This window comes from Rhinolophus hipposideros (genome assembly GCF_964194185.1).
Source record: "Rhinolophus hipposideros genome assembly, chromosome: 1".
In the NCBI taxonomy this organism is placed as follows: Eukaryota; Metazoa; Chordata; class Mammalia; order Chiroptera; family Rhinolophidae; genus Rhinolophus; species Rhinolophus hipposideros.
Genome location: NC_138047.1, coordinates 72,183,047 through 72,195,470, shown reverse-complemented (window position 1 = coordinate 72,195,470; position 12,424 = coordinate 72,183,047).

Below are 12,424 nucleotides of genomic sequence, written 5' to 3'. Positions count from 1 at the left end.
GTAACTAATTGGTGTGTAAGCTGAGAAATGACCAGTGTGACACTCCTTCAGCCCTCTCAGCAATGAAAAGTCTCTATTTCAACAGTCACTTACAAGCACAAAGGACACAGATCTAGATGCTGAATATTTCTGACTAATGACTTCAAAACTGTGGTTCTCAGACAAGCAGAAAGATTTATATTACTAAGTAATCTTATTGCTATTTGGATTTAAACTTTTTTTCATAATATTTTTAATTATATTAAGATTGTAGTTTCAGACACCATCATTACACTATATACAAATTATATACAAATTACACTATAAAAGTTAAATAAATTTCATTAGTAAAAAGCTAATGAAAAAGACTAGAATTCTTTTTCTTTACACAATATGGGGTTAGGGTTATAGTTTAACACGGACACAGTTTTAAATTCCACTTCGACAGCTTTCTAATTATGAATGTTTGGGCAAGTTGTATGACCTTTTGAAGTCTCTATTTGTTCCTTTGTGAAATAGGAATATTACAAAATAAGCAAATATTTCAGTGACTTATGTGAAATCATCATTTTCTAAATTAGCTTGGTATATCCATTAATAGTCCAAAATAAATGAAGGAGATAAGTTTCACATTATTCTTTTGTGATTATAACATATACTCTTAATGGAACCCTTTAACCAAAAAACTGGATGGTTGTGAACTAAAATGATTTCTTACCTTAAACTATACAATTCAGAATCAATAGGCCATACATTAATTAAGTTTTTAAAAACTTTCATTCTAACTTGTTTCTTAGGCTGACTATTAATATACTGGGAATTTTAAGTACTCTAAGTTCTTAGCCTATTTTGGATTCAACCGCTTCTTTCACTAGAAATATTTACATGGCGATATATGTATATGAACTATATTAGGGTATTCTTACTTGTTTTTATCAACTGTTGGTTTGGGATGGTGAATACCAGTTATTATGGTTAATAATATTTCATAGATATGAGGCAAGAAAAATAAAGGCATAAGAAATAAAGGATATCATTGAATTTAAATTGAGGTACAAGCATAGGGAATATTGTCAATAATACTGTAATAACTATTAGGTTGGTGCAAAAGTAATTGCAGTTTAAAAGGTTAAAAATAATTGCAAAACCACAATTACTTTTTCATCAACCTAATATATGTCGTGCCAGGTAGGTGCTGGAATTATTGAGGGGATTATTCTGTAAGTTATATGAATGTCTAACTGTTATGCTATTTCCTGAAACTAATATCATATTGAACATCAACTAAACTGAAAAATGAAAAAAAATAAAAAAAAAATAAATAAACTGAGGTACAATTTTTGTATTTCATCACTTTGAACTTCACCCTGAATATAGGGGAAAAAAAGAAAATTCTTCATTTTTTTTAATAATAAATTTTAACATCCTTTATCTGTTTCAGTGGGTATGATCATGTTTTTCAGTGGGTGTGATCATATTTTTCTTGTTAATTGGACTTTGTAACTTCGATTCATTGTTTTACTCATCCCTAATCTTTATTTACTTACTATAGTTCTGTTTTTCTTTTTTTCCTTTTTTTCTTCCTCTTCTGTTCCTACTAAAACAAGGAGAGTTCAGTTCCATAAAACTCATATGTAGTTTATTGAAATAAACTCTTAACCATGCTTCACTGATTTGCTTGGTATTCACTTTAGTTCACTATGACTTATTCTGGTTCTTTTATTTTTATTTTTATTTTCTATTTGTTTTTAAATCATCAGTAGCTTTTTATTAAATACAAGCTTCTATTTTGGACTTCTTGTCTACAAAAAATATAAGTTTCAGGCCTATTTTAGAGTTACATCCATAATAAAAAGATCCATACTAATATATGAGAGTAACTGGTTAATGACAAATGCATATTGCATATTATTAAAACAGCTTCTTCAGTGAAAGGAGCGTGAGATGAGGTGGCACAAAATCAACCTAGGAACTTTGATAATCAGAGTGTACTGGGAGTCCATTCTGGGGAAGATGGTGAGAAAAGGGCATGAGCAAAATAAGGGACAAAATAAACACACGCTGTGCAATTGGAGCACAGTGTGGCTGGCTGGCACAGGTAACTGGGGTGACTGACAGGCAGCAAAGCAGGTACGACGTTGGATACTCAAGTGAGGAGATCTGAACTTTACTGTACAGGAGATTGAAATATTTTTGTTAGAAAAGTTACAGAACCTTGTTGCTGTTGAATTTGGAGGAGAGACTAAAGAGGAGAAGACAAATGAAGAAACACAACTAGCATTTATGTAGCATCTTCAGTAGTTTCATTTTGTTCATCAAACATTATTGAGTTAGGGACTGATGGTCCTTTCTTTCAAGGAAACCAAAGGTTAACAAGAGAACAGATGCATCATTTTTTTAGGCACAGGCATTTCTGTTTTATGGTCATATATATACATTCCTGAAAAAATATTAGTATGTTGAAAAAGTATACATTAAAAGTAGAATGGGAATGAGCAGAGGACTCAATGTGTATATACCTCTGGGCCGGCCTGGTGGCTCAGGCGGTTAGAGCTCCATTCTCCTAATGCCGAAGGCTGCCGGTTCAATTCCCACATGGGACAGTGGGCGCTCAACCACAAGGTTGCAGGTTCAACTCCTCAACTCTCGCAAGGGATGGTGGGCTGTGCCCCCTGCAACTAGCAACGACAACTGGACCTGGAGCTGAGCTGAGCCCTCCACAACTAAGACTGAAGGGACAACAACTTGACTTGGAAAAAGTCCTGGAAGTACACACTGTTCCCCAATAAAGTCCTGTTCCCCTGCCCCAATAAAATCTAAAAAAAAAAAAAAAAAAAAAAATGTATATACCTCTGAAACCAGAGCACTAATAAAAGCAATAGCACTCTTAACAAAAGTAGAAGAACAGCTGTATCTCCACTGATATTTGCATCCAGTAACAAAGTTAGCTGATCCTTTGTAGACTTTTAACGGTTGCATTTATGTTTCTTTCTAAAGTCTTTGAGAACATTTACCTATAACACACTGGATACATCAACATTTAAAAAAATATATCCAGGGTATTTAACACATGAGAAATGTCTTCAAAGTTACTCATGTACACTTTCAAATTCCCTAGATTTAGTAATGTTGTGGAAAGTATAGCGATTTTTGAAACAACTTATTGCAGGACTAAAGTAAGGCACTTTTAAAATTTTCAGCTTTTTTCCATAATACTTTCATGTATTACAAACATATTACAGACTTTCTGTCATTGTGAGAAAGTTTGCTCTTGATTTCTTTAAAATATTAACAGGCTTGGTTAAGTTATGAATGAACCAGCATTATTATATTAACTTCTGCATTATACTGACATCATCGGCTTACTTAGCAAAAACTTAGTTATTGGAGCTAATTTTCATATAAAAAGCACATGGCAGAACAGACTGAAATATGGGATAAGATACAGTTTACAAAGGATATCAAGAGATCACAGAGAAAGGATATTTGAGAAATGTTGAATCACTAAATAATATCATTGGTGCTAGGAATGGCAAAGACTATGAATTGGAGAATCACCTGGTAAGTTAGTTACAGTCATGGATTCAATATAGGGGTGAAAAAGGGTAAAAGTAGTTTCTGACAAGAGCAACTCACTATATCATTGACTGAAATTTGGGGTTAAAGAGGAAGAAAGGGTTTCGAGGAAAGATGCTAAGTTTTCTTTTGGACATGTTGAAGTTGATGTGCCTATGGGAGAGTTAAATGAAGAGGTGTAGCTCTGTTACCAAGCCAAGAATTATGTATGTAGGGCTGGAACTCAGGAAGAGCTCAAGACTGAAAACATAAATATATAATTGGTAATCATTTGCAGACAAATGATTGTTGAAAGTATAAAAATACATTAGCACAAGTCAACCACTAAGCATGAAGCAGAGGAGACGAGCTCACAAGAAGGGCTACAAAAAGGACAGTTCTGGAAGTAGGAAAGAGTGAGATCATGAAAATCAAAGGAAAAGAGAATTCAAGAAGAGATGAGTGGTAAATGTAAATTCAGTGAAGAGGCCTTTTTTAAGTAAACAGGTGACTGACAAGCTAGATAGAATCTAATTTAGTGGATGGTAGAGAAACAAGTCTGATTCCAGTAGGCTGAGTAATACAGAATCGAGGAAGTGTGTAGCGTGAATAAAGAATATCATTTCTGAAATTTCTGCCTGGAAGGAAAAAAAAAGAAAAAAAGATTAGGATACTAGTTCAAATTTAGGTCTTAGACACCAGGGAAGGACATTTTAGGATGAGAAGTTTCAAATGTGTTTGAAGACTAAGGCAAAGAGGAACTGGACATGGATGTTGAGGATGTAGAAGGGAGAAGGTATTACTAATGTAACAAATTACTGAATGGGATAGTACGAGAAGTGATCAAAAGAAGAGGTGAAGAGTTCACATTAAACAAAGGGAGTGAAAACCCTGTTTATAAAACTGGGAGCAAAGGCATAAGAGAGGGGGCATAATTAGATAAATGTATTGGTGTGAAGGTAGGGAGATGAGACAAAGTATACCTGACAGCCTCAATTGTGTATGCAAAGTTGAAGGCAAAAATTATACCTAAGATTAAATGGAATGAGAACATGTATGGTGCCTTGTGGAGAATGATGAAGGTTTGAAACTATTCTGAAAGGAAAGGGGAAAAAGAAGCTTGTTAATTCTTAGCTTAGTTACTCTTTGTGATTCTGAATTAACAGAATTGTGTGATTTTTTCCTTAGTAATTTTCAGCAGCCTGAACTGAAAGTAAGGAGCAATTGTGGGAATAATTGAGATGATAGATTTTACTAGGTGGGTGCTGGACTTGTGCTAGATCTTCAGATAAATGATTTTGGGTTATCTTCACATCCAATTTGTAAGGCAGCTATTTTTTATCTCCATTTTACAGATCACAAAACTGTAAGTTTTAAATAATTTGCTGGCAGTCACACAAGGGAGTCTAAGCCAGGTTCATTTGAACACCAAAAATCTATGTTCTTTGCATCACAGCTGGCCATGGAAATGGAGGAACCTATGGAGGTTCCTCTATGAAGGTCAATCTATGCTAGGGAAATGACAGTGGGAACGGAGTGGAAATACTTGGATGTAAAGCTGACAGAAAGTGAGTCTTTGACTCCTTTTGTATGGTACATGTGAGAGAAAAATAGATAATGTATATATTTTTGTTCAGGGGCTTGAGAGAATGGTGATAACAACAGGGATCAGAGACATGGCAATGGTATCTGGCTTTAGGAAAAGGTGATAGTTTGAGTTTTAATATAGTGTGTTTGAGCTATAATAAGATATATAACCAGAAACATCCAGTAAGCAATTTGCAGTTTGGAACATGAGCTTGAAACCCAAGAACAGAAAACGGGAATGAGAATTTAGATATATCCTCATTTCATTATATGATTATCGATTTCTGAAAGAACAATTTCTTAAAGAGAGGTAGAAAACTAATCTAGATTACACGGTTATGTGTACAGTTATGTGTGTACCGTTATTTATATACTCTATAGATGCATAGTTTGGTCACAAATTGGAAAAATGCGATTTTCAAATATCACCCTTTTGTGATTTCCTAACACTGAGGTATGATCCTGCTTGATGACAAATTAACCTAAGTTCTTGAAGGGTTTTCCTTTGTCAGCACTCGTATTTCACATTCATTTTCAGTTTCACCCATCTCAGGACCCTTTTGTTTCTCATCCTGCTTCCATTTGTAAACTCCAGGGAACTAGTCTGCCTCCTGCAGACTAGTTGGGGAGGAAGGATCCTGCCACACTCTCCCCTGAAGTCCACAATGGTCATTCTTCCCTGATGGAGCTGCCCCACTATAGTTCTCAGTGTTGACACTGCTATGGCCTTTGTCTTGCCAGTTCTGTTGCAAATAACCCCAGCCACACCACTGCTCCTTGATGCTCAGTCTCTATAGTTCTAGCATGTCTTCCTGGGCCTGGATGCCAAAGAACTGGCTGTCCATCTATGCCTTTCTGCGGACTACCAGTACTCAGCTACCAGTGGTTACTCTGACTGTTCAGAAGGGTCTCTTCACCCTTCCATGAGGCTACTGACTACCTGAGCTGAAGCCAGGACAGGAAAGGTGCTAGTTCCCATGAATGTTGATGTGGGCAGACACCTGGTCCTGACACTGTCTCTATGTCTAGTTTCTTTTCTTTTTCTCTTCTTTCTTTTCTCCTCTCTTAGCTCTCAGAATTCTTTACGTAGTCTTGTAACTGGAAATAAAAAAAAAAAAAATCTCTATGTTCATTTTGCAGCCTCAATTTTTTGTTGTTGTTGTTGCTTTTTTGGCTTTATATACAATGAATACTTTTGCAATAGAAGCTAAGAATAAGACTTTGTTTGTTTTCTGCGTTTTCTTTTTCTTTTTTTCCCCCTGGTGTATTTATGACAACTGCCCCTGGAGCAAAAGCTGGCTCATTGTCTCTGTCAAAAAGGGGGTCACACATGGAAAAATGGAAAATATATGCTGTTTATTATCTGACATTATTAATCTTCTTATTTATCACATCTTGTTCCAGAAAAGGATTTATGGCAGCTTTCATATATTTAGAAAAATTGAAGGGAAAAAATAAATGAATAATGGAGGAGAAGGAAACATGAGGTGAATTCAACAGTGCCATAAAAGCGTCTAAATTTGCTTGAGGGCAGCCACCATGTCTGACTCGAGTTTTGAAGCCGTCAAAGGAAAGAGGAAAACATTACAGAAAACATGTTGCCCAGTGCCCATAAAAAGAAAACTCACCTGTTGCTCAGAAGAAGCACAATTATTCCTGGCACTGAGTTCAGAGAAAAATTTCTCCTTTGAGTCCTCATAAAAAGGACACTGTGACATAATGAACAGTATTCTCAAGAAACTGTTGTAGTAACTACATCAACGAGTTTTATGGGGCTATTTGTTCCAGGGTCCTTCGGTGTAGGCCCATGGCACAGTGCCAAGGTGAAAGAACGATTCACTAGAAATATTTCTGTAGGGGACAACAGTTGGCTGTTGATGTGTGCATTTCTCTGTTCATCAGCCTTAATCCATGGGTTGATTTTAATGGTTCCTCTATGTAAATTGAATTATACTTCAGGAAATCTTCCATAGATATTATTCTCTTAACTACAGTTTTGACGGGTACTAAGCAACAGTAATTTGTAGTTGGACTCCCTAGCAAGTGCTTGGAGTGCAACTACTTTGTGTTACTGATGAAGAGCAGGGCTGCACACTTTATTGTAATGTGGTCTGGGAGTAAAGCAGCATTTCTGAGGAAGGAGGTATGGGGGGAAGGAGTAGTGAAGGAGGAGCTTAGAAGGAGCTGGGCTAATAGCTACTCCATTTCTGCTCAGAAAATGCCTACTGGGAAAAGTTGGTTCAAAATTTCCTCACGAGGCAATTTGGAGTCAGCTTTAACTCACAGATAAAAAGGCCCCTTGAATCTGGCCACAATAATTTCAGCCTGAAAAAGAAAAGTGTATCATGTATATTTAAATATTCAGAGCAATTACAAAAGTCAGCATGGCCTCTATAGACCATTTAACCTTGAGCATTGTAATTTCCAGGTGTGGCCCACAAAATAAATTGGTTGCACATCATATTTATAAGTAAATAATTGAGTCAAAATATGTCTAAAATTAAGCTGTAAGTTGAATAAATATTGCTTTGTGTCTAACCAAAATAATGAGGTTGTTTTAAGTGGGGTTGATTAGCAATGATTTTTTTGGAAGTAATTAAGTAATAGACCTACTTGGAATTTTAGAACCATAAAAGTAAAGTACATTTTTAAATAAATTCTTTTTCTGTTGCTATTTTTTAAATGAAATTTTTAAAAATGGAAGTCAGTATGTTGAGGCATTTTATTTCTTTAGCATGGCGAAGAGCCAACATTGCAGCCTCAGCTGTGGTAAAGAATGATTTCTCTCTAACATTGTATACAGGTTTTCTTAAGTTAAATGTTAGATTGCAAACTTTACCAAAACAGAGAACACTTTGTTCTTCAGTGTTTTATCCTTGGTGTTCAGCACACTGACTGGCACATGGTAGCTATTAGTAGCTGAAATAGCTGCTATTATTACATTAAACATTATTCTCTGGTTAAAAATCATCAAGAGATGTTATAGTTTTTGTGTAAATCTTATGTATTGAAAAGTACAACATATACATTTGTATTAAAATAGTATCCATTTTTAATCGGTGACTTTTAATTCATTCCTTCTTTAATTAAAAAAGAGGCTATCATATTTTAATTGATGGTATATGATAGTATATTGAGGCATGATATAACCAATACTGCCTGTGTACAAGGTACTTTGCTTCTTTGAAATCAGACTCCTCTAAATATACATTCTGAACAAAATATATAGCCCGATTATGTTCCAAATTACATATTGAAAAAATACAGAAAATTTTATTATAACATATTGGAAAGCTTAGTATGATGAAACAAAAGCAGCTCCCAAAGTTTTGGAGATGCTGGCTCTGCATTTGCAGGTCATTATAGTAATTAAAGTGTAGTAAATGCCAGCTGTTTATCATGCTCTTAAGATTATCTGTTCACGTTGCCATGATGCTTTTGTAAAGGTCATTAAGTGTCTAAGTGGGCTCAAAGGCCAAAATCAGAACCTTGAATTTAGGTCTGAATTAACCTGAGTTGCCATTTGCTTACGATTGATAATAGCCCACCTAAAATGATGTGGAGAAATAGAGATTTTTATCTCAGTGACATTCCTGCCAGACCACCAACTGTTGAGTGTTAAATATGAGATTTGGCAGATGCAGAGTTTTTTTAGTCACCTTCAAGAAGCAGCATGTAGACACCTAAGCCAAACAGCTTATACACTAACAAAACCAACATCCAAACCATCTGCCAATAGAACAAATGTGTCAGTCATCTTTCCTTTGGTTGGCAGTGTTTCTAGAAATGGATGATTTAAGATATTATTTCTAACACTTTAAAAAATGTTTTATTTACCTGGCAATTAAGTTGATTCTAGGGAAAATTATGAAGTTATAAAATGTCAGCTTCTTCCTGTTGCTCCTTCATTGCCTGCTTACCCATGACCATGTTACCCCCTGCACAGTCTTCTTCACACCCCGCATTAACTTAATCACTTCTGGCTGCTGCTGTACCAAGCAGTGACCAGGATGAGCTAACGCTTGCATCTGATTTATCTCCTCTTAGCCAACATATGTTTTTTAGGACTTTGCTTATAGGTGATTTATGTAGTAATTAATTCAGGTAAACTGATTCTTGATGAGTAGCTACCCAGCAAATTATAGTCGTTAGGTTAAAAATGACTAACCTATATAAAATATGATTCCCCCTCCCAAAATGTCTTTAAAGAGTAAGCATTAAAAAAAGAAAGAAAGGAAGAAAGAAAAAAAGAAGAGAGAGAGAGAGAGAGAGAGAGAGAAAGATATAAGGAAAGAAGGACATAAAATGTTTCTTTCTCTCTAGTATGCTTGGGAAATGCTTGGAAAATTATTAGTTTATTCAAGTGCCCCCGAAATTACAGGTTTTAAGCTGCAGTGTAATGTCCACTCATCTACTTGGCTAACTCTGGAAAGCTGCTGACAAATAACTTTGCTGGGATTTGGCAGTGGTGGCAGAAGGTCAGTTTCTGAGGGTTAGCAGACTCTCGGAAATGTCAAAAAGACCTAATTCCTCATTCAAGAGACTGCAATTCTTATTCATTGAGTGAGATGCTAGACTGAATTTAACCATAACTACAACAAAAATTCAGCTACTAGTCTGTGTGTTTGAATTAGGGGCTACTTGAATCAGAGATAAACCAAACAGGTGTGGATTTGTATCATTTTATTTTTGACTTTAATGTAGGCTGATACAATTTATACTTTTTAAAGGAAATGAATTAGGTATAAAGAATTCTGTAATATTTATCCTATCTTTCAGGATAGAGTATCCAATTATACATTTTGCAAAATCTTCACCATCACAGAGAACATGTTTTAAATTTATGGCTCAGAGGGATTCCAATCATCTTTGGCATTCAGCACGCAAGGCGTTTTGGGTATTTATTCAGAGCAGTATAACAGAAAGTACACAACAGATTGCAATTTAAATGCTGTACTTTTTGCAACACATATCTGAAGTAAAATCTTGGAGAACATGGGAAAATAAGAATGCATTATGAGGACTGCACATATTGACTACACACTATGGCTGGGCTCTCTCACATACTTTCATTTAACAGACATTTTCCCAGCACGGCTTTATGCTGAGTGCATAGTAGGCTATACACCTACTGTTCTATTCTTATGGCTATGTGTGTTGTTTTACATCCACTGTAGTGTATGTGTACCTCTATGTGGAGAACATTTCTCTATACAGTAGAGGGCAAATAGAAATATTTTAATATTGGATTTATTTTTTGGTATATAAAGCAAAAATGATGCAGAGGATACATTGGAGGGTCGAGTGACAGGAAGCCATATTAAGTAACTGCAACAACCCATAAGTCCTGAAGGAGGCTTCAATGTAGGAGAGAGAGGGAGGGAAGAAGGAAAGGAGAGGGAAAGGGTGAAAGAGAGAGATAGAAAGAAAGGAGGAGTTAGTGGTTCTAGAAAGATAAGGAAAATAATGGCAATCCAGGCTGAGAAATGAGATACGTAAGCAAATAAATGAGATTAAGCAAAGACATGCAACATTGGATGAGAAGAATTTTTGCAAAACTTACATTTAAGGAATTAACAACAAAAAAGTAGGTGTGCAGAGATAGTTATATTAAGGACAACTAATCCCGAAACATTAATCAAAGAGTTTCAGGATGGTGAAGGTAAGCACAGCTTTGGCTAGCACAAATGCTGAAAGTCAGTCAGCCTTGATACTCAAGGTCATGAGGGAAAAGTAGCCCTATGTCTCTGCATGCACATAAAATTAAGAAAAAAAACACAGTTTATTTGAAACAAATAAAAGCAACAGAATAAAAAAAGCATTAATAATGTGATGGATGAAACAGAAACAAATGCTTTAGACATGTCAAAGAATTTGGGAAAAGTTCAATTGCATTTGGAAATTAGAATTTCTTGTGATGTCTGTGAATGTGATTTTATTAGAATGGTGGAGATGGAAGTCAAATTATAATTGATTTTGGTGATGGGAAATTGGGGAAATTGGGAAAGCAACTGTGGGTAATTTCTTGTAAATAATTTGGTGACTGAGAGAAGGAGGGAGGTAGTCTCAACTTGTAGGATATAAGAGTTCAGGAAGAGTGCATTTGTTCATTTAAAAAACAATAAATATGGAAGAAGGGGAACTGAGTATGTTTCTATGGTGAAGGGTAAGACCGAAGGTGGAACTAGAATATCTGGAAAGTTCTTGAAGAAAGCTGATGGGGCAATTCAAGAGGGGGAAAAGTGTACAAGTAGAAGTGTGAACTTTAGGAGGAGGGAGCATGGGTACTATTAGGTATAGACAAGAACTAGAGAAGGAGGTAGCTAAGCACTTTCCCCACTGATGACTTCTATGTGATTTATGAAATAATAAGAGAGATGCTAATAGTGAAACAAGTAGACATCCTCAGGGAACTTGAGGAGACAGAGTACCAGAACTGGAATACCAGCTACTCTGAAGGCAGTAAACAGTTGCCTAAGGATAAACCCTCCAGTCACTAAGGATCTCAGAATGGATGCTATTTTTAATATTGCTATCGCTGGTGCTGATCACCAAGTCTTTATGAGTCCCACAAATATTTATTGAGCTCAGCCTATGTGCCTGGAACTATTTAAGGCCTAGCAGGTTTCACAGGACAAAGAAAAGAGATGGCTCTTCAAGGAGGCTGTGCTTCTATTCTGTCAGGTAGCATTAAGCAAAGGAAAATAGTTTTATTTCAGCCCATTCTCTTCTGTATTAAGCAGTATTTCATTGTCATATTATTCCTTTTTCTGTTCATATGTGACTGCTTCTTGGTTTCCTTGCACTTTCCTGGACATGTTATCCGTATTTTGTGAATGATGAAAGGATCCATAATGATAGTGTTTTGTTCTTTCTCTGCATGCTTTCAAATATTGTTAGACTGCTTGTTTATCAGTGCTGCCTCCTGTAAGAAGCTGTGCCCAAATTTAGCATCATCGGTAATGACTATATTAAGGTGATCATTTCTGTGCAAGATCAGTAACTAGGGTAGTAACCACGAAGCTCATTCCGCTAACACACGGAAATAATATTCATTTATTTTTAATTCATCAAGTGATCTTCAAACTGCTTTTCAGGCATACACCATCAAAACACTTCCTATATCTGTAATGTTTTCAGCTTTCATTATTTTTTCACTCTAGTAAGTTAGAACATCAGCCTCCCTCAAATTTTATGAAATTAAACTGCAATCATTTAACCTCTACCGTTATGTTTATTTATTTATTTATTCACTTATTTATTTATTGTGCATGAATGCTTAATAAACAGCGGGAATATAGTT